This window comes from Oncorhynchus clarkii, chromosome 17 (assembly GCF_045791955.1).
Source record: "Oncorhynchus clarkii lewisi isolate Uvic-CL-2024 chromosome 17, UVic_Ocla_1.0, whole genome shotgun sequence".
In the NCBI taxonomy this organism is placed as follows: domain Eukaryota; kingdom Metazoa; phylum Chordata; class Actinopteri; order Salmoniformes; family Salmonidae; genus Oncorhynchus; species Oncorhynchus clarkii.
Window position 1 is genome coordinate 40,051,068 of NC_092163.1, and position 23,642 is coordinate 40,074,709.

Genomic DNA, 23,642 nt, shown 5'->3' on the forward strand with positions numbered 1-23,642 from the left:
CTTGAAAAAGCCAAACCTTGACCCAGAAAATATAAAAAACTATCGGCCTATATCGAATCTTCCATTCCTCTCAAAAATTTTAGAAAAGGCTGTTGCGCAACAACTCACTGCCTTCCTGAAGACAAACAATGTATACGAAATGCTTCAGTCTGGTTTTAGACCCCATCATAGCACTGAGACGGCACTTGTGGAGGTGGTAAATTACATTTTAATGGCATCGGACCGAGGCTCTGCATCTGTCCTCGTGCTCCTAGACCTTAGTGCTGCTTTTGATACCATCGATCACCACATTCTTTTGGAGAGATTGGAAACCCAAATTGGTCTACATGGACAAGTTCTGGCCTGGTTTAGATCTTATCTGTCGGAAAGATATCAGTTTGTCTCTGTGAATGGTTTGTCCTCAAATCAACTGTAAATTTCGGTGTTCCTCAAGGTTCCGTTTTAGGACCACTATTGTTTTCACTATATATTTTACCTCTTGGGGATGTTATTCGAAAATATAATGTTAACTTTCACTGCTATGCGGATGACACACAGCTGTACATTTCAATGAAACATGGTGAAGCCCCAAAATTGCCCTTGCTAGAAGAATGTGTTTCAGACATAAGGAAGTGGATGGCTGCAAACCTTCTACTTTTAAACTCGGACAAAACAGAGATGCTTGTTCTAGGTCCCAAGAAACAAAGAGATCTTCTGTTGAATCTGACAATTAATCTTAATGGTTGTACAGTCGTCTCAAATAAAACTGTGAAGGACCTCGGCGTTACTCTGGACCCTGATCTCTCTTTTGAAGAACATATCAAGACCATTTCAAGGACAGCTGTTTTCCATCTACGTAACATTGCAAAAATCAGAAACTTTCTGTCCAAAAATGATGCAGAAAAATTAATCCATGCTTTTGTCACTTCTAGGTTAGACTACTGCAATGCTCTACTTTCCGGCTACCCGGATAAAGCACTAAATAAACTTCAGTTTATTAAATACGGCTGCTAGAATCCTGACTAGAACCAAAAAATTTGATCATATTACTCCAGTGCTAGCCTCTCTACAATGGCTTCCTGTCAAAGCAAGGGCTGATTTCAAGGTTTTACTGCTAACCTACAAAGCAGTACATGGGCTTGCTCCTACCTACCTCTCTGATTTGGTCCTGCCGTACATACCTACACGTACGCTACGGTCACAAGACGCAGGCCTCCTAATTTTTCCTAGAATTTCTAAGCAAACAGCTGGAGGCAGGGCTTTCTCCTATAGAGCTCCATTTTTATGGAACTGTCTGCCTACCCATGTCAGAGACGCAAACTCGGTCTCAACCTTTAAGTCTCTACTGAAGACTCATCTCTTCAGTGGGTCATATGATTGAGTGTAGTCTGGCCCAGGAGTGGGAGGGTGAACGGAAAGGCTCTGGAGCAACGAACCGCCCTTGCAGTCTCTGCCTGGCCGGTTCCCCTCTTTCCACTGGGATTCTCTGCCTCTAACCCTATTACGGGGGCTGAGTCACTGGCTTACTGGGGCTCTCTCATGCCGTCCCTGGAGGGGGTGCGTCACCTGAGTGGGTTGAGTCACTGATGTGGTCAACCTGTCTGGGTTGGCTCCCCCCCCCCCTTGGGTTGTGCCGTGGCGGAGGTCTTTGTGGGCTATACTCAGCCTTGTCTCAGGATGGTAAGTTGGTGGTTGAAGATATCCCTCTAGTGGTGTGGGGGCTGTGCTTTGTCAAAGTGGGTGGGGTTATATCCTTCCTGTTTGGCCCTGTCCGGGGGTGTCCTCGGATGGGGCCACAGTGTCTCCTGACCCCTCCTGTCTCAGCCTCCAGTATTTATGCTGCAGTAGTTTATGTGTCGGGGGGCTAGGGTCAGTTTGTTATATCTGGAGTACTTCTCCTGTCCTATTCGGTGTCCTGTGTGAATCTAAGTGTGCGTTCTCTAATTCTCTCTTTCTCTCTCTCGGAGGACCTGAGCCCTAGGACCATGCCCCAGGACTACCTGACATGATGACTCCTTGCTGTCACCAGTCCACCTGGCCGTGCTGCTGCTCCAGTTTCTTTCAACTGTTCTGCCTTATTATTATTCGACCATGCTGGTCATTTATGAACATTTGAACATCTTGGCCATGTTCTGTTATAATCTCCACCCGGCACAGCCAGAAGAGGACTGGCCATCCCACATATGCTCTCTCTAATTCTCTCTTTCTTTCTCTTTCTCGGAGGACCTGAGCCCTAGGACCATGCCCCAGGAATACCTGACATGATGACTCCTTGCTGTCCCCAGTCCACCTGACTGTGCTACTGCTCCAGTTTCAACTGTTCTGCCTTATTATTATTCGACCATGCTGGTCATTTATGAACATTTGAACATCTTGACCATGTTCTGTTATAATCTCCACCCGGCACAGCCAGAAGAGGACTGGCCATCCCACATAGCCTGGTTCCTCTCTAGGTTTCTTCCTAGGTTTTGGCCTTTCTAGGGAGTTTTTCCTAGCCACCGTGCTTCTACACCTGCATTGCTTGCTGTTTGGGGTTTTAGGCTGGGTTTCTGTACAGCACTTTGAGATATCAGCTGATGTACGAAGGGCTATATAAATAAATTTGATTTGATATGTTTTCCGGAAAAGGGTGGGGCTTCACCGGAGTGCTGTTTGGTCTGAGCTGTCTTATCGTGGGAGCCATATTCCTGATACACCACGTCCCACCTGAGTATGCGGAGAGTGGTAATTTGACCCATGGTTTAGACCAGGGGTGTCAAACTCAAATACCCAGTGGGCCAAAATGTAAAACCTGAACAAAGTCACGGGCCAACATTGAACAAATTAACCTTTTAATTTGGACCCAAACAAGTTTTGCTTTAACATTGAATATGGAACAAGCATCGCTTATTACCATACAATATATCATTTAATAGTGGAGACATGCAAAATCGAATTTCAAATGAAAAAACACATCAATGGCATTCATTTATTAAATAAATACAATTTAAATAAAAATTGTATGCCTCTTTTCTATTTGTAGCCTTCTGATTTAAATACCAAAATAAACTTTTTCCACTGGCTAATAATTTTACAAATAAAATGATAATAAATCAATCAACCATTCAAGCCCATGCCTTGTAGCAAGAAAAAGTGCATAAAGAAAACGTTAATTATTGCACACTGGTCTAATCTGATGTGCCCAAGCCAGATACCTGGCATCTCTCCTTGGATGCTAGTTCATCAATGTCTGGGCTCAAGCTCTGAGCTGAAGAAATCTTCAGTATCGAGCGAAGATGTTCATCAGTCAGACATCTCCTGTGAGTTGTTTTGGTCATCTTCATCGAGGAGAAAAGTTGCTCGCATAGATAAGTTCTGCCGAACATGGAGACCATCTGAGCAGCTTGGGTGCAGAGCTGAGGCATTGTGTCAGGGATGAACCGTGGAAACTGTGCGGTGCCCACAACATCATACTTTGACTTCAGCGTGTCGTTGCACTGGAGTTCAATCAGCTCCATTTGGATGTTGGTTGGTGCATTTTCCACATCAACTGCGAAGGGATTACTAAGCAGTTCAAACTTGCATTTCTGGGCATCGAAGTCGGCAAATCGCCGGCTAAACTCAGCGGCGAGAACACTGAGTTTTTCAGCAAACTGTGCGCATGGGAACACGTCGGTAGAGATCTGCGCTTTTATGGATTGGCAGCAGGGAAAATGACAAGGGTTTCCTTGTAGCATCTGATTCTCCCACAGGCACAGTTTAGTTTTGAAGGCCCTCACTGCAGCGTACATGTCTGTGATGATGCGCCCCCGCCCCTGAAGCTGCAGGTTCAGCGCATCGAGATGGCTCGAGATGTCACAGAGAAAGGCCAGCTCACACAGGAACTTTTGCTCCCGTAGCTCTGCTGTATCCTTCCCTTTGGTTTCCAGGAATTGACATATTTCCTCACGCAGCTCGAAACATCTGTTCAGTACTTTTCCTCTGCTTAGCCATCTCACCTCTGTGTGATACGGCACGTCTGCGTATTCCGAACCACACTCCTCCAGAAAATATTTAAACTGGCGGTGATTTAGACCTTTGGCTCTTATAAAGTTAACTACCTGTGTTGCTGTGGTCATAACATGTTCCATCTTTAGGGCTTTGGCACACAGTGCTTCCTGATGTATGATGCAGTGGTAAACAGTTAGCTCACCTGCACAGTTCTCTTCCCGCATCTTCTCCCGAACCATGCCCACCAGTCCACTCTTTTTACCGCACATCGCTGGCGCACCATCTGTCGTTAATCCAACGAGTTTATCCCACGGCAGCTTTATTTCAGTTACACATTTGGAAACCTCCTCAAAGATTTCCTTTCCTGTGGTTGTGCCATGCATTGATTTGAATCCTAATAGCTCCTCCGTAACACACAGATTTGAGTCCACTCCACGGATGAAGACTGACAGCTGAGCAGTATCAGATGCGTCGCAGCTCTCATCCACAGCGAGAGAGAACGCAACAAAATCTTTTCCCTTTTACATCAGCTGGTCATACAGATTGGTGGCAAGATCACATGTGCGATCAGCTAATGTGTTCCTGCTCAGGCTCACGTTTGAAAATGCTTGTTTTTTCTCTGAGCATACGAGGTCACAAACCTTCATCATGCACTTTTTCATGAACTCTCCCTCATTAAAGGGCCGGGCTGATTTTGCGATCTCTGCTGCCACTATATAACTAGCCTTTACAGCAGCCTCGCTTTGTGATGTGGCTTTTTTAAACATATTCTGTTGTGAAACCAAACTTCTTTTCATCTCCTCTACTTTCTGGCTCCTTTGAGTCATGTCCTTGTCCTTGTATTTGTCATGGTGTTTCGTTTCATAGTGTCGTCTAATGTTGTACTCCTTACTTACAGCCACGTTGACTCCACAAACAAGACAAACAGGTTTGTCTTTTACATATGTAAACAGATATTCTGCCTCCCACTTGTCCAGAAAGCTCCTGTTTTCTGCCTTTCTTTTCGCCATTTTTGGGAAGGGTTAGCTCGCTGACAGTTGTAGCGTCTATGTTGCTATGACTACTGTCACAGAGGAGAGAGCGTTTCTGGGTCCTGTCCTGATTGGCGCGCGAAAACAGCAGAGCATTATGGGATTCGTAGTATTAGTGGTGAATGCGCTGTATAATACCGGCGGGCCAGCTCTAGTAGTAATTTGGTATTGTCTCGCGGGCCAAATATAATTACCCCGCGGGCCAAATTTGGCCCACGGGCCAGAGTTTGACACCCATGGTTTAGACGATGAGGATTTTGTTCCAAACAAGCATAAGAGATCCCTAGATCTGGGTAGACAGGAAGTTAGAGTAGAGGTTGGGAAGGATGTCTCAATGGAGTTTTATGTAGACCAAATGGGGTGTCTAACTACATGGCAGTCTAGGACTCTGAACCATTATGGTATATATCGGTGCAGGTCCCCATGTTGGTCGTGGACACAGGTCAAAGCTCATACGGAGAGAGAGGGCTACATGAATCCACTCACCCAGTATGGAAGGAGGTGGAGTATAGTGAAGGTGAGAGTTTTTGACTGTTATCCGGAGAGGGGGATGTATTGCATAAAGATACACTTGACCCTTAAAAAGGTAATGAAAGAGGATCTAGGGGTATGGTATGTTGGATTTGACCAGTTTTCGGTCGACACCCTAGTACGGTTCCGGGTAGAGGAGGTTAGGCCAGGTGGTAACTCTATCGTCAGCAGGAATACAAGCAGAGCACCTGACACAACAGACACTGACAGCAGAGTAGTCCAGAGCCAAGGGCCGGTGAAGATAGTGAAGACGAAAGATCTGAAGGAAGTGATTGAGGTAGAAACTGGTTATGGGGATTCTAACCTTTGGTTAGAATGGATCCACTATACAGCCAGATCAGTAGCTAAAGAAGAATGTTATGCCTGTGCCACAGCCAAACCTCAGCTGACTACCCTCCCCTTTCCATTTGATGGAATTGATTCACCCAGGGGAATGGCCTGTATGGTAAAGCTGTTCATGAAGGCAGGGAAGCCAGAGGATGGCAGTTGCATTGATCTGCATTATTTTAGGTTTCCCTTCCATTTGATGTGTCCATCGCATCCAGGCTTCCCCCTTTCACAGTTACAGGAGGACATTATTATTGTATTGCTCGCTACATCACACACGGATGGGACGTAGGGGAAGCAGACTTGCAGACTTGTTTTCGAGTTGCTGTGCGTTTTGTTGCCAACCTGTTTTGCAACCTGACAAATTTACGGTTTTTACTTTTTAATTACCGTTTATATTTTTGTTTTTTCCTCCTCAACTTTTTCACTCCGGACGCTTTATCTGGACACGATTCGTCAGGACCTCCAACAGCCGAAGCTAAGTAGTAACATTAACATGATGCCTTCTAATTGCAGTCGCTGTACTCGCCTTACGGCGAGGATAGCTGTGCTACAAGCCCAGCTTCAGACGCAATCGCTAGACAAGGGTAATTTCAGTGTAGGAAAGGATGAAACAGCGTCTGTGCCACCAGTAAGTACAGATAGTAGTATAAATCTCCTGGCACAGTCCCCGCAGCCGGACAACTTTCTCACGGTTTCTGGAAGGAAATGCTGTAGGAACGCTCAACCGGTGTCGCTCATTCAGCCGACAGAAACTTTCAACCGGTTTTCCCCATTAAGCAGTGGGTCGGAGTCAGAGGCCGAGTCTTCTCTGGTCTCTACTCCTCCCGTTACGGGGTCTGAGACGCCGAAGCTTCCCACCATTAGCTCTGACAAACTGAAAACTCTAGTCATTGGCGACTCCATTACCCGCAGTATTAGACTTAAAACGAATTATCCAGCGATCATACACTGTTTACCGGGGGGCAGGGCTACCGACGTTAAGGCTAATCTGAAGATGGTGCTGGCTAAAGCTAAAACTGGCGAGTGTAGAGAGTATAGAGATATTGTTATCCACGTCGGCACCAACGATGTTAGGATGAAACAGTCAGAGATCACCAAGCGCAACATAGCTTCTGCGTGTAAATCAGCTAGAAAGATGTGTCGGCATCGAGTAATTGTCTCTGGCCCCCTCCCAGTTAGGGGGAGTGATGAGCTCTACAGCAGAGTCTCACAACTCAATCGCTGGTTGAAAACTGTTTTCTGCCCCTCCCAAAATATAGAATTTGTAGATAATTGGCCCTCTTTCTGGGACTCACCCACAAACAGGACCAAGCCTGACCTGCTGAGGAGTGACGGACTCCATCCTAGCTGGAGGGGTGCTCTCATTTTATCTACCAACATAGACAGGGCTCTAACTCCTCTAGCTCCACAATGAAATAGGGTGCAGGCCAGGCAGCAGGCTGTTAGCCAGCCTGCCAGCATAGTGGAGTCTGCCACTAGCACAGTCAGTGTAGTCAGCTCAGCTATCACCATTGAGACCGTGTCTGTGCCTCGACCTAGGTTGGGCAAAACTAAACATGGCGGTGTTCGCCTTAGCAATCTCACTAGGATAAAGACCACCTCCATTCCTGTCATTATTGAAAGAGATCATGATACCTCACATCTCAAAATAGGGCTACTTAATGTTAGATCCCTTACTTCAAAGGCAATTATAGTCAATGAACTAATCACTGATCATAATCTTGATGTGATTGGCCTGACTGAAACATGGCTTAAGCCTGATGAATTTACTGTGTTAAATGAGGCCTCACCTCCTACACTAGTGACCATATCCCCCGTGCATCCCGCAAAGGCGGAGGTGTTGCTAACATTTACGATAGCAAATTTCAATTTACAAAAAAAAAAATGACGTTTTCGTCTTTTGAGCTTCTAGTCATGAAATCTATGCAGCCTACTCAATCACTTTTTATAGCTACTGTTTACAGGCCTCCTGGGCCATATACAGCGTTCCTCACTGAGTTCCCTGAATTCCTATCGGACCTTGTAGTCATAGCGGATAATATTCTAATCTTTGGTGACTTTAATATTCACATGGAAAAGTCCACAGACCCACTCCAAAAGGCTTTCGGAGCCATCATCGACTCAGTGGGTTTTGTCCAACATGTCTCTGGACCCACTCACTGTCACAGTCATACGCTGGACCTAGTTTTGTCCCATGGAATAAATGTTGTGGATCTTAATGTTTTTCCTCATAATCCTGGACTATCGGACCACCATTTTATTACGTTTGCAATTGCAACAAATAATCTGCTAAGACCCCAACCAAGGATCATCAAAAGTCGTGCTATAAATTCACAGACAACACAAAGATTCCTTGATGTCCTTCCAGATTCCCTCTGTCTACCCAAAGATGTCAGAGGACAAAAATCAGTTAACCACCTAACTGAGGAACTCAATTTAACCTCGAAAAATACCCTAGATGCAGTTGCACCCCTAAAAACGAAAAACATTTCTCATAAGAAACTAGCTCCCTGGTACAGAGAAAATACCCGAGCTCTGAAGCAAGCTTCCAGAAAATTGGAACGGAAATGGCGCCACACCAAACTGGAAGTCTTCCGACTAGCTTGGAAAGACAGTACCGTGCAGTACCGAAGAGCCCTTACTGCTGCTCGATCATCCTATTTTTCTAACTTAATTGAGGAAAATAAGAACAATCCGAAATTCCTTTTTGATACTGTCGCAAAGCTAATTAAAAAGCAGCATTCCCCAAGAGAGGATGACTTTCACTTTAGCAGTGATAAATTCATGAACTTCTTTGAGGAAAAGATTATGATTATTAGAAAGCAAATTACAGACTCCTCCTTAAATCTGCGTATTCCTTCAAAGCTCAGTTGTCCTGAGTCTGCACAACTCTGCCAGGACCTAGGAACAAGAGAGACGCTCAAGTGTTTTAGTACTATATCTCTTGACACAATGATTAAAATAATCATGGCCTCTAAACCTTCAAGCTGCATACTGGACCCTATTCCAACTAAACTACTGAAAGAGCTGCTTCCTGTGCTTGGCCCTCCTATGTTGAACATAATAAACGGCTCTCTATCCACCGGATGTGTACCAAACTCACTAAAAGTGGCAGTAATAAAGCCTCTCTTGAAAAAGCCAAACCTTGACCCAGAAAATATAAAAAACTATCGGCCTATATCGAATCTTCCATTCCTCTCAAAAATTTTAGAAAAGGCTGTTGCGCAACAACTCACTGCCTTCCTGAAGACAAACAATGTATACGAAATGCTTCAGTCTGGTTTTAGACCCCATCATAGCACTGAGACGGCACTTGTGGAGGTGGTAAATTACATTTTAATGGCATCGGACCGAGGCTCTGCATCTGTCCTCGTGCTCCTAGACCTTAGTGCTGCTTTTGATACCATCGATCACCACATTCTTTTGGAGAGATTGGAAACCCAAATTGGTCTACACGGACAAGTTCTGGCCTGGTTTAGATCTTATCTGTCGGAAAGATATCAGTTTGTATCTGTGAATGGTTTGTCCTCTGACAAATCAACTGTAAATTTCGGTGTTCCTCAAGGTTCCGTTTTAGGACCACTATTGTTTTCACTATATATTTTACCTCTTGGGGATGTTATTCGAAAACATAATGTTAACTTTCACTGCTATGCGGATGACACACAGCTGTACATTTCAATGAAACATGGTGAAGCCCCAAAATTGCCCTTGCTAGAAGAATGTGTTTCAGACATAAGGAAGTGGATGGCTGCAAACCTTCTACTTTTAAACTCGGACAAAACAGAGATGCTTGTTCTAGGTCCCAAGAAACAAAGAGATCTTCTGTTGAATCTGACAATTAATCTTAATGGTTGTACAGTCGTCTCAAATAAAACTGTGAAGGACCTCGGCGTTACTCTGGACCCTGATCTCTCTTTTGAAGAACATATCAAGACCATTTCAAGGACAGCTTTTTTCCATCTGCGTAACATTGCAAAAATCAGAAACTTTCTGTCCAAAAATGATTCAGAAAAATTAATCCATGCTTTTGTCACTTCTAGGTTAGACTACTGCAATGCTCTACTTTCCGGCTACCCGGATAAAGCACTAAATAAACTTCAGTTAGTGCTAAATACGGCTGCTAGAATCCTGACTAGAACCAAAAAATGTGATCATATTACTCCAGTGCTAGCCTCTCTACACTGGCTTCCTGTCAAAGCAAGGGCTGATTTCAAGGTTTTACTGCTAACCTACAAAGCATTACATGGGCTTGCTCCTACCTATCTCTCTGATTTGGTCCTGCCGTACATACCTACACGTACGCTACGGTCACAAGACGCAGGCCTCCTAATTGTCACTAGAATTTCTAAGCAAACAGCTGGAGGCAGGGCTTTCTCCTATAGAGCTCCGTTTTTATGGAACGGTCTGCCTACCCATGTCAGAGACGCAAACTCGGTCTCAACATTTAAGTCTCTACTGAAGACTCATCTCTTCAGTGGGTCATATGATTGAGTGTAGTCTGGCCCAGGAGTGGGAGGGTGAACGGAAAGGCTCTGGAGCAACGAACCGCCCTTGCTGTCTCTGCCTGGCCGGTTCCCCTCTTTCCACTGGGATTCTCTGCCTCTAACCCTATTACAGGGGCTGAGTCACTGGCTTACTGGGGCTCTCTCATGCCGTCCCTGGAGGGGGTGCGTCACCTGAGTGGGTTGATTCACTGATGTGGTCATCCTGTCTGGGTTGCCCCCCCGCCCCTCCAGGTTGAAGATATCCCTCTATTGGTGTGGGGGCTGTGCTTTGGCAAAGTGGGTGGGGTTATATCCTTCCTGTTTGGCCCTGTCCGGGGGTGTCCTCGGATGGGGTCACAGTGTCTCCTGACCCCTCCTGTCTCAGCCTCCAGTATTTATGCTGCAGTAGTTTGTGTCGGGGGGCTAGGGTCAGTTTGTTATATCTGGAGTACTTCTCCTGTCCTATTCGGTGTCCTGTGTGAATCTAAATGTGCGTTCTCTAATTCTCTCCTTCTCTCTTTCTCTCTCTCGGAGGACCTGAGCCCTAGGACCATGCCCCAGGACTACCTGACATGATGACTCCTTGCTGTCCCCAGTCCACCTGGCCGTGCTGCTGCTCCAGTTTCAACTGTTCTGCCTTATTATTATTCGACCATGCTGGTCATTTATGAACATTTGAACATCTTGGCCATGTTCTGTTATAATCTCCACCCGGCACAGCCAGAAGAGGACTGGCCATCCCACATATGCTCTCTCTAATTCTCTCTTTCTTTCTCTCTCTCGGAGGACCTGAGCCCTAGGACCATGCCCCAGGAATACCTGACATGATAACTCCTTGCTGTCCCCAGTCCACCTGACTGTGCTGCTGCTCCAGTTTCAACTGTTCTGCCTTATTATTATTCGACCATGCTGGTCATTTATGAACATTTGAACATCTTGGCCATGTTCTGTTATAATCTCCACCCGGCACAGCCAGAAGAGGACTGGCCACCCCACATAGCCTGGTTCCTCTCTAGGTTTCTTCCTAGGTTTTGGCCTTTCTAGGGAGTTTTTCCTAGCCACCGTGCTTCTACACCTGCATTGGTTGCTGTTTGGGGTTTTAGGCTGGGTTTCTGTACAGCACTTTGAGATATCAGCTGATGTACGAAGGGCTCTGTAAATAAATTTGATTTGAAGTAAGAACATGCAATAGGACAGAGAATGTTACAACTGACAAGACAATAAGGGACCTGACTGGGTCCGAGGACTTTAGTAAGATAAAAGGCCTAGAATGGATGTCTGGTGGTTTGTGGAGGTGTGAGACTGGGGCCTAACCTGCCTACCAATTGGACCAGTAGTTGTGCAACAATGCAGTTAGGCATGCCCTTCCCCTTATCAAACACAAAGACCTAGAGCCAGGCAGAATAGAGAGAGAGAGTGCTCCGTCTGGATCTTTTAACAATAGAATTTACATAGGATAGTATTGGATATGTTACTGGCTGAAAAGGGTGGTGGGATATGTGATATTCGGAAGTAGAATATTGTACGTTTATTCCCGATAACACAGCTCCAGACGGTGACCAAGGCCCTGGCTGGTTTAACCACATTATCTCATTAATTGGCTGAGAACTCTGGGGTAGATAATTCTCTAACAAATTGGTTTGATAGGGTGTTCGGGAAATGGAAAAATGTCATAATCACTGTGTTTGTGGGCAACCTTCACCTGTATGAGTGTTTTGGTTCTGTGTGAATGTTGTTATGTACCTTGTGAAAGTTTTGCTCATCAGGACTCTGGAGTGGTCGATGGCGCAACAGATGGTGAGGTATAGACCGGTTTCGAGTGCTGGTCTGTGTGATGACGAGTTCGAGCTTCAAGGGCTAGCAGAGGATTCCGTTTCTTTCAACTATGAGGAGCCAATGTTGGATGAGACTGTTATTTTTGAGGGATAAGACCGTATTTTTATGAAGCTTGTAATAAAAATCCCAACGGAAATGTTACAATTGGATTTAGACCTATAACAGTCATTAATGAATATCTGATGTACATACATTATATTCGCCTGTATTAATTTTGATTATTTGTTATGTTTCCTTGTAGGATATTAGTTTCAGTATGTATCATCTAGTCATTTAAGGGTGGATTGATAAGGAAATGTGTTTTAATAAATGATTAGAATGTTACAGTCCTGAAACCATAGGTCTGATACCATGTGATTGTATGAAATTAATTTGAATCAATAGATTATTATAATACATGTGTGTAAGTGTTAGACTCATTTGATGATTATATTATAATACTGTGTGTGGTTTTAGTCAGAATCAACGTTTTGGGAACAATGTGTCTGTGTTTTGAGAACAGACTATCTGTCTGTGCCAGATCCGGGGAGACCTTGGCTGGGACACTTCCCAGTCCCAGGTCTCTCCCTATCTTAGGGGAAGGTAGGAAGACACTATTCTCACGTACTCCCCTAGGCTCTATTGGCTGGCGGATTTGATGGTTGGTGTGGAAGTATGTGTGTCGCTATAAATTGAAGGTCCTGTACTGTACACGTCAGAACATTCCCGTGAATAAACATTTAACTTTGGTAGACTGGGCCTCTGTCTGTTTCCTTTTCTAGCAGTATCTTACAAATCCTGATATAACAGACTAAGGGTAACTTAATTGAATTGGTAAATGAACAGGAGTATAGAATTCTCCTGACAGGTACATACAAGCGTCTTATATCGGTTGAAAGCTTAAATACTTGTTAATCTAACTGCAGTGTCCGATTTACAGTAGGCTTTACAGCGAAAGCATGCCATATGATTGTTTAAGGACGACGCCCCACATCAAAATATTTCTCCACCGGCACAGGTTTCATAAATTCACAAATTAAATATTCACATACTTTTTGAAAATCTTACTCTGATTTGTCATCCAAAAGGTCCCAGCTATAACATGTAGTGTTGTTTTGTTAGATTAAAATCCTTCTTTATATCCCAAAAAGTATTTTGTTGGCGCCATCGATTTGAGTAATTCACTCGTTCAACATGCCAAGATAGGAATCCGAAAATCTACCCCTAAACTTTGTTTCAACAACTCAAAATATGTTTCTATTTAACCCTCAGATACCGTAAAATGTCATTAAGCTATAATATTTCATACGGAAAGATTTATGTTCAATAGGAAAATGATATGAGCATGTGTGTGTCCTCGTCATTGCACGCATACACGAATTTCCAAGTCTGTGTCCCTGTAGTAAAACTCATTTTTCTTACTCGTTTTAGAAGAAACACGCCTGAAACCTTGAACAAAGACTACTGACACCCAGTGGAAGCCATAATTGCATACTGGGAGGTAGATTTAATTATTTCCCTTTCCGTTCCATTGTAAGAGCATGGGCTCTCCCCCAAATAAAACATTTCCGGTTGGTTTTTCTTTGGATTTTCTCCGACCATGTCTATTGTGTTATAGTCTCCTACATTATTTTAACATTTCTACCAACTTCAAAGTGTCTTCTTACCAATGGTACAATTATATGCATATTCTGATTTCAGGGCCTGAACAACAGGCAGTTTACCTTGGGCACGTCAGTCAGACAGGAAGTGGAGAAAATAGGGACCTAGCCTTATGTTAAAAGCATCTACTCTACTCTCGTTCTCTATCTCACTCCTCAGATCTTTTGTAATTCAGCAGACTCCCAGCAGTAATCTCTTCATGGTCGTCGTGGACAACAAGTGTGACTGCGAAATATCAGAGTGACAACTAAAAATACAACTTCGTAACATTAAACATTCTTGAAAATGTAAGTGTCTTACACCCTTCAAAAGATTAGAATCTTGGTAATCAAACTACGTTTTTCAATTTAAAATAGCTATTACAGAGAACAAATACCATGCTTTTGTTTGAGAAGAGCAATCAACAACAGAAACATTTATTGACCGAAGTGAACTGATTTGAAGACAACGAGCAATGACTAACTTACGCACCAATAATTTTAGCGAAGCTTCATTGATTGACTATATTTCTGCCCAATGACCACTGATCTTCTTGAAATCTAGCTGGGTAGATAGCCAATGAGCTGAGGTAAACGCCAGTATGTAATGGTTTTGGGTTGGACCACCATTCCTTCTTTGTAATCGCACGCGCAAGGAACTCCATTCTCGCCTTGACGATCAGAGGAGTTGCTGTAAGGCTTTTTACGCCCAGCTGTATTTCGGAAAGTTGTATTTTAAACGATTTCATAAAAGATATCATGGCGAATAAATCAGGAAAAGCGAAGTCAAAGTCTAAAGTGAAAGTGAAAAAGTGAAAGTGAGACAGATTTTTTGTTTGAGGAATCTTGGAGTGTTATGATTCAAATGAACTGAGGAGCTGTTTCTGCAAGGACAGGACGTACTTCTGGATGGGTAAGTGCTAATGCCGTTTTATGAAATATAAAAATATATATATACAGTGGGGCAAAAATGTTTTTAGTCAGCCACCAATTGTGCAAGTTCTCCCACTTAAAAAGATGAGAGAGGCCTGTAATTTTCATCATAGGTACACTTCAACTATGACAGACAAAATGAGAAGAAAACAATTCCATAAAATCACATTGTAGGATTTTTAATGAATTTATTTGCAAATTATGGTGGAAAATAAGTATTTGGTCAATAACAAAAGTTTATCTAAATACTTTGTTATATACCCTCTGTTGGCAATGACAGAGGTCAAACGTTTTCTGTAAGTCTTCACAAGGTTTTCACACACTGTTGCTGGTATTTTGGCCCATTCCTCCATGCAGATCTCCTCTAGAGCAGTGATGTTTTGGGGCTGTTGCTGGGAAACACGGACTTTCAACTCCCTCCAAAGATATTCTATGTGGTTGAGATCTGGAGACTGGCTAGGCCACTCCAGGACCTTGAAATGCTTCTTACGAAGCCACTCCTTCATTGCCCGGGCGGTATGTTTGGGATCATTGTCATGCTGAAAGACCCAGCCACATTTCATCTTCAATGCCCTTGCTGATGGAAGGAGGTTTTCACTCAAAATGTCACGATACATGGCCCCATTCATTATTTCCTTTACACGGATCAGTCGTCCTGGTCCCTTTGCAGAAAAACAGCCCCAAAGCATGATGTTTCCACCCCGATGCTTCACAGTAGGTATGGTGTTCTTTGGATGAAACTCAACATTCTTTGTCCTCCAAACACGACGAGTTTAGTTTTTACCAAAAAGTTATAATTTGGTTTCATCTGACCATATGACATTCTCCCAATCTTCTTCTGGATCATCCAAATGCTCTCTAGCAAACTTCAGACGGGCCTGGACATGTACGGCTTAAGCAGGGGGACACATCTGGCACTGCAGGATTTGAGTCCCTGGCGGCGTAGTGTGTTATTGATGGTAGGCTTTGTTACTTTGGTCCCAGCTCTCTGCGGGTCATTCACTAGGTCCCCCCGTGTGGTTCTGGGATTTTTGCTCACCGTTCTTGTGATCATTTTGACCCCACGGGGTGAGATCTTGCGTGGAGCCCCAGATCGAGGGAGATTATCAGTGATCTTGTATGTCTTCCATTTCCTAATAATTGCTCCCACAGTTGATTTATTCAAACCAATCTGCTTACCTATTGCAGATTCAGTCTTCCCAGCCTGGTGCAGGTCTACAATTTTGTTTCTGGTGTCCTTTGACAGCTCTTTGGTCTTGGCCAAAGTGGAGTTCGGAGTGTGACTGTTTGAGGTTGTGGACAGTTGTCTTTTATACTGATAACAAGGTCAAACAGGTGCCATTAATACAGGTAACGAGTGGAGGACAGAGGAGCCTCTTAAAGAAGAAGTTACAGGTCTGTGAGAGCCAGAAATCTTGCTTGTTTGTAGGTGACCAAATACTTATTTTCCACCATAATTTGCAAATAAATTCATAAAGAATCCTACAATGTGATTTTCTGGATTTTTTTTCTTCTAATTTTCCACAAACTTCAGAATGTTTCCATTCAAATGATACCAAGAATATGCATATCCTTGCCTCTGGGGCTGAGCTACAGGCAGTTAGATTAGGGTATGTCTTCAGGTGGAAATTGAGAACAAAGGGATGCAGCCATAACAGGTTAAAAGCATCTACTCAACTCTCTTTCTCTATCTCACTCCTCAGATCTTTTGTAATTCAGCAGATTCCCAGCAGTAATCTCTTCATGGTCGTCGTGGACAACAAGTGTGACTGCAGCTCTGCCCCCCTGGTTTCCATGGATCCCATCGAGATTATGTATATCCTTTACTAACCCTCAATAAGTTTGAGGTGTTTGAGTGTATTGTTATAACAAAGCCTTTGAGTGTTTTTTAGTATAAATGTTTTGTAAGTTAACTGTAAGTGAACTCTGAACTTAGACTTTAGTTTTCTGAGAATGTGCATAGCGTCTTCATTGTCAGAGGTATTAATACATTTCTCATACATGTAGCTATTTATGCGTGCATTACGGTTTGGTTTTCTCATCATGCTAGAATGATGTTGCAGAAACAGTCACCACGCTATCAGTTAAATGTATCGGAGGTATCTGAGGTGTGGTTCATCATCAGTATTTCTATCCTTAACCCCTCTGCACACAATGAGTCTCTGAAATGTGATAGTCTGAAGTTTCAGAAAGACAGAAAGCGGCCAGAAACGTGTCATCCTTTTCACCCCGAGGTACGCAGTGTGTAGATATCTGTCTGCGTCACAATTCTGTGATTACACGGAAAGTACATGAACGCCTGTTTATGAGTGTTTAATAACATGAAATTATTGTATGTATTGTATGTATGTATTAATTAATTTCTATGGTGTGAAACTCCTGTGACGTCCCCTGTGTCTGATGCAGGATAATGACATGGAGTGTGGAGGAACAGCAGGCCTCTCTGCCCCCCTTACAACAGCACTGCTCCCCCTACTGGCCACTCTCATTAGCAGGTGACCATTAGCAGGACCCAACACTGGACCTAACACTGGAGAGATTGATAGACTGGCGCACCATCAAATGCTGACAACGCACAGGGAGCCTCGCCAACAAGAAGAACTTGCTCAACTAACTGAGTTACTTATTACCAACAGAGAGATGGACCAATTGTAAATCAATCTCCCTGACCAGCAGAGAAATAACAAATTAGACATTGTTCAAGAGAAACAGAACAATATTCAAAGGGGGAAACAATATGGACATTAGACAGAAAAAATATAACTGAGAGCAGCAATAAATGGGTTTCACAGGATGACAGAAAGGACACAAGATCAGTTGGATAACAAAGCCAGCCCTCTCTTCCTTTATGTGCAGTCAGTTAAAGCATTACCATGTTGATTTAAATCTCAGTTAAAAGATCCACTTTTCCCTACATTCAGACATCATAACACGGGCAACGATATGTGATTGTACAGATATACTAACCACAATATTTGACATAATTTATTGCATGAGACAAAGTCCACATGATCAATAGTTATTGCTCTAATATAATATTGTGGCACTGGTGACGAGGAGATCTATAGTGCCACCATTTGGTCTGGTGCAGCCATCTAAGGTTGCAGTGACTTTATATTCACACAGCTTCTAAGGACATACATAAGGTTTACATACCACATTTCATTGCCCCTTGTCCATCTGCTCAGTTCTTATAGCCAGTTACCCATGGTGGAATTATCTGCAGGGCTTGACATGAACTTTTTCTGAAACTTGTCCTTCAGACAAGAATGACAGATTTTTTTATTTCTTGTCCGAACGGTTAAAGTTTATGTCCTGCAATTCTACTCATTCTGCCATGGGGCGGAGTGAACTTTGATGTTATTAAGCAAATATCCTGAAATTCAACACGTTGTGCCATTGTCGTTGAAATAATCAAATTCAGTTTAAAGCTAATTTCCTGCAATTCTCCACATTTTGCCATGACTTATGCCATGTTCATTTGATATCTGAGTGAGAGTGACTAACAAAATCATTGGGGGCCCCCTGGAAGTCAGGGCCCCTGGGCAGTAATTTGGCCATTACGACAAGACTTAGATAGCTGGCTAGACTAACTTGCCTAGCAATATATAAAATCTTAGCTGACATGGGATAATTGAGTGACTGTCAGTGACTGAAATAACAAGAGAAAAACTTCTGATGTAGAACCACATTTCGAAACTGCACGTTGTGTATTCTACTATCCTACGGTTGTTTTTGGAGGGGCCTCTAGCGACTGCTTACTGTATGTTGCTTATAAATAGAAACGGTACTGTAGTAGATGTTTTAGATACTTATTTACAGTAACATGATGTGTGATAAATAAAGGACATCCTGAAAGAAACAATATTTATGTGAGACATACAGAGAGCCAGTGGTGTAGTTTCAGTGTGTCTGTAGAAGACTGTAAAACCCATCCGGCTGGGCTGAGGTTGCTGGTCTGTCGGGGATTGAGCTGTATATGTGGTACGTATCAGACTAGAGAAAAGAAACAGACAGTTTAACTTCAGTCCTTTAATTCTACAGTACTGTAAATGTAATGTAATTTAAAAGGATGTAACATCAATCTGAAACTGAGAGTCGTTCACATTCACCAAACACAGTGGGTGATTCTGAACTTACATTGTCGTTTTCAGATGACTTTCCATTTTCTTCAAAAGGACCTGTACAACACAGAAGGAGCCTGAGTGAGTGAGTGAGTGAGTCAGTATGTGCACACACACACACACAAGTCACTTCTCCTCCTGACTCAAACCATCCTGTAGACATACAGCTCTATTCTCATGCTCTAACACATTATCTTATGTATAACTTATACACATACATGCTTACTGATATGACGACCTCAGACCAACATCCAAGCCTAAACAACTTTGAGTCCTATAAAAAGCCATACATGTTCTGAAACATTGGGACAGAGTTAAATAGACAAACCTGGTGGTACAGATGTGGATGATACAGAAGTGATCAGGCTGTAGATCCCTGCATTCTCTGAATCAGGAGGAAAGAGAGAGAAGAAAGATCCTTATTATCCTTCAGACTGTCTGTCTTATTGTACGAAAACAAGTATGTATCTATATCCAAGGCTATTATTTTTGCTGTACTCACATCTTTATTTGAAGATACCTGCACAGGACCTGCATCTCAAAGAGAGAGACAAAGCCACAAGTAAGAGGCTGTGTGTCTGTGTTTGTGTGTGGGGGGGGGGGGGCAGAAGAAGTGAAAATAACAGGGCTTGATGTCATTTCACACTTCTCCTCCTGACTCAAACCACCCTGGAGACTTACAGCTCTGTTCCCACGCTTTCAAGATGCTCTGATTACAAAATGTAAGTTTCTATGGTAGGCATTGAGTGATTAAGCGTTATTGTGCTGAGTGTCCCAAATTCACGTCCCAGGTCCAAGGTCAGGAAGACAGGGACAGAAGACATTCTGTTACAAACTCACCTGAGTGCAAAAACATGGACGGTACAAAGGTGATGAGAGAATAGATCCCAGCATCCCTTGAATCCAACATGCCTGCACTACTCATAGCTCCCATCACCAAATCATCTAGAACAGAAACAAAATGAAAATTAAATTAGGATACGTGTTTGGACATGCATGTGTGTAGTTGTGTTAGTAGTGTGTGCAGTGTTTGATGTATTTTGTTTGGAACATACATTGGCTGTGATCATCCTGTCTGGCTGTAGTTCTGTACAACATAAAAGTATCAGAAGGTTGTGGTAAGAACATCTCATCATGGACAATACAGAACTGAAGGTTGATGCAATCTGCATCATATTCACAAGGGAATTCTTACCTCTGAGAATTGGTTTTCTCTGAAAAACAAATTCGTCTAAATGAATGATATTGAATATAGCCTACACTACACAATATCACCAAAAGGAGTTGAAAGATGAAACCATGTCAAAGGCACTTACATTAATATGAGAAGGAAAATGTTTGCAAGTTATTTGTTATGCAGAATAAGAAGTACTCACTGGTCCTCCTGCAGAGACAGACAGCTGTCAATCCCATCAAGAACACGCCCACTCCAGAAGCCATACACACTGCTGTCTGCCATAATTGCACCTCTGTTTGGTGACATGATGACATCAGGAGACGTCATTAGCTCTTAATCCAAATGTAAATACTTCAATTGTAGACAGGTGTTAGATCACCACTTTATTATTAGTCTTGGTAAATGTTTCCGTTTTCATATATGTGAGAAAAGACAGCTAGTCAGCTAAGCGTTTTACATTTGAGTCTGTGAAGGAAAATGTTATGTTTGTGCTTTTCTAATAACCAATTGGACTGGGTCCATGCAACTGACTGATTGAACGTGACTGGGAGGAATCCTCACTATCAGTATAAGCAATTTGGCAGTGCGCCAAGAACATTGTTTTGAAAACCGAAAGGGGTGTCTCAGTTTCAAGGTCTCAGCTTGGAGAGAAGAAGCCTTGTGAGGTATTGGTTGGTCACATGCATGAAACAAACGTTAATGATGAATTAATGATGAATTTTGAATAAGCTAAATCTTGCAAATATAACTTGTCTGTTTAAGCACTAAATAAGAGAACTAATGGGACTTCCCCGGCGGAGCAAGATAGAGACATGCAAGATAGAGACAGTTTGTTAACAGTTAACACACATCACAACTAGTAAACACCAATAAACAAACATCGTGTGGCCATACAAACTTTCAGTTGGACTCTTTGGTGTGTCAGTTGTCAAAGTAGGATTAACAGTCAAATCTGGTGCAAAGCAAAGTCATTAGATCTGGTTATACAATAAAGTATCTTAATGGGATGATTTAATCAATCCAAGATCAACCTCTTTTCTAGTAATTAGGCACATTTGTGATGAGGAAAGAATACAAAGACCTGGGTAAGATAAACTGAAAACAATTGACTTATTTTAACTAACTAAAGATGACCAGCACACCTGGTGTAGGATTCACTGCTGTGCTGGGGGCCAAAGGAGAGGTCAAACCTGGTGAGAAGAGATGAGAAATGTACATTTGTTTCATATCAAATAAAATAACATGTTTTTTTGTCACATGCGCTGAATACAACAGGTGTTACAATACAACCTTACAATGAAACACTTACCATGAAACACTTACCATGAACCACTTACCATGAAACACTTACTTTCAACAATGCATTTTTTTTAAGTAAGAAAATATTTGCTAAAAAAATTCTAAAGAAATAAAATGTAATTTAAAAAATAAAAACAATAACGAGGCTATAGGTAATTCAGGTAATATGTATATGTAGGAAGGTGTAAAGTGACTACGCATAGGTAATAAACAGCGAGTAGCAGCAGCGTAAAAAGGGAGATCAATGCAAATAGTCTGGTTAGCCATTTGAGCCTTTTGGACTTAGACTTGGCGATCCGGTACCACTTGCCATGCGGTAGCAGAGAGAACAGTTTTTGACTTGCGTGGCTGGAGTCTTGACAATTTTTAGGTCCTTTCTCTGACCCCGCCTGGTATAGATGTCCTGGATGGCAGGAAGCTTGTCCCCAGTGATGTACTGGGCCGTACGCACTAACCTCTACGGTCAGATGCTGAGCAGTTGCCATACCAAGCATTGATGCAATCAGTTAGGATGCTCTCGATGGTGCAGCTGTATAACTTTTTGAGGATCTGAGGACCCATGCCAAATCTTTTCGGTCTCCTGAGAGGGCATAGGCATTGTCATGCCTTCTTCACGACTGTCTTGGTGTGTTTGGACCATGTCAGTTTGTGTATTACAGACTCGGTCAGGGAGAGGTTGAAAATGTCAGTGAAGACTCTTGCCAGTTGGTCAGTGCATGTTCTCAGTATGCGTCCTGGTAATCCGTCTGGCCCTGCAGCCAAGTGAATGTTGACTTGTTTAAAGGTCTTACTCACATCGGCAACGGAGAGTGTGATCTCACATTCGTCCGAAACAGCTGGTGATTTCATGCAAGATTCAGTGTAGCTTGCCTTGAAGCAAGCATAGAAGGCATTTAGCTCGTTTGGTAGGCTTTCGCCACTGGGCAGCTCATGGTTGGGTTTCCCTTTGTAATCCGTAATAGTTTGCATGCCTTGCCACATCCAATTAGCGTCAGAGCCAGTGTAGTAGGATTCAATCTTAAACCTGTATTAATGCTTTGCCTGTTTGATGGTTCATCTGAGGGCATAGCAGGATTTCTTATAAGCATCCGTATTAGTGTCTCGCTCCTTGAAAGCAGCAGCTTTAGATTTTTGCTCAGCGCGGATGTTGCCTGTAACCCATGGCTTCTGGTTGGCATATGTATGTACAGATGAAGTCGGTAATGTAGTGTACTCCTCAATGCCATCGGATGAATCCCAAAACATATTTCAGTCTGTGCTAGCAAAACAGTCATGTAGCATAGCATGCGTGTCATCTGACCACTTCCGTAATGAGCGAGTCACTGGTAAGTCTTGCTTAAGTTTTTGCAGGTTAGCAGGAATCAGGAGGGATTTTCAGATTTTCAGATTTTCCAAATGGAGGGTGAGGGAGAGATTTGTACACATCTCTGTGTGTGGAGTAAAGGTGGTCTAGATTTTCTTTTTCTCTGGTTGCACATTTGACATGCTGGTAGAAATTAGGTAACATGGATTAAAGTTTTCCTGCATGAAAGTCTCCAGCACTAAGAGCACCACTTCTGGATGAGCATTCTCTTGTTTGCTTATGACCTTATACAGCTCGTTGAGTGCGGTATTAGTGCCTGCATCGGTTTGTGGTGGTAAATAGACAGCTACAAAAAATATAGATAAACTCTCTTGGTATATTGTGTGGACTACAGCTTATCATGAGATACTCTACCTCAGGCGATCAAAACCTCTAGACTTCCTTAATATTTGCACACCAGCTGTTATTGACAAATAGACAGACCACCAGCCCTCGTCTTACCGGAGGTTTATTGTTCTGTCTTGCCGATACACGGTAAACCCAGCCAACTGTATATGATCCATGTCCTCGTTCAGCCATGACTCGGTGAAACATAAGATACGGATGGTAAAGCAGGATTATCCACTTGCAGATGAATTCTCACCAAGCATCAGGATCTGCGGCCCCTGTATCGGTCGTCTCCTCTTCATGCGAATGACGGGGCTTTGGGCCTGGTCCGTGAAAAGAAGTAAATCTTTCTCCTTCAATTCATTAAAGAAAAAATCTTCGCCCAGTGAGTTATCACTGTTCTGATGTCCAGAAGCTCTTTTCAGTCATAAGAGACAGTGGCAGAAACATTATGTGCAAAACAAGTTACAAACAACGCAAAAAAAACACCCAGAATAGCACAATTGGATAGGAACCCGTAAAATGGCAGCCATCCCCTTCCGGCGCTATTCATATCTAAGAAAAGTACAATTTAGAGTGAACGTACAAGCAGCCATGAATAAGTCTATGAGTAAACCTGTTGGAGCTTCAGTGAATT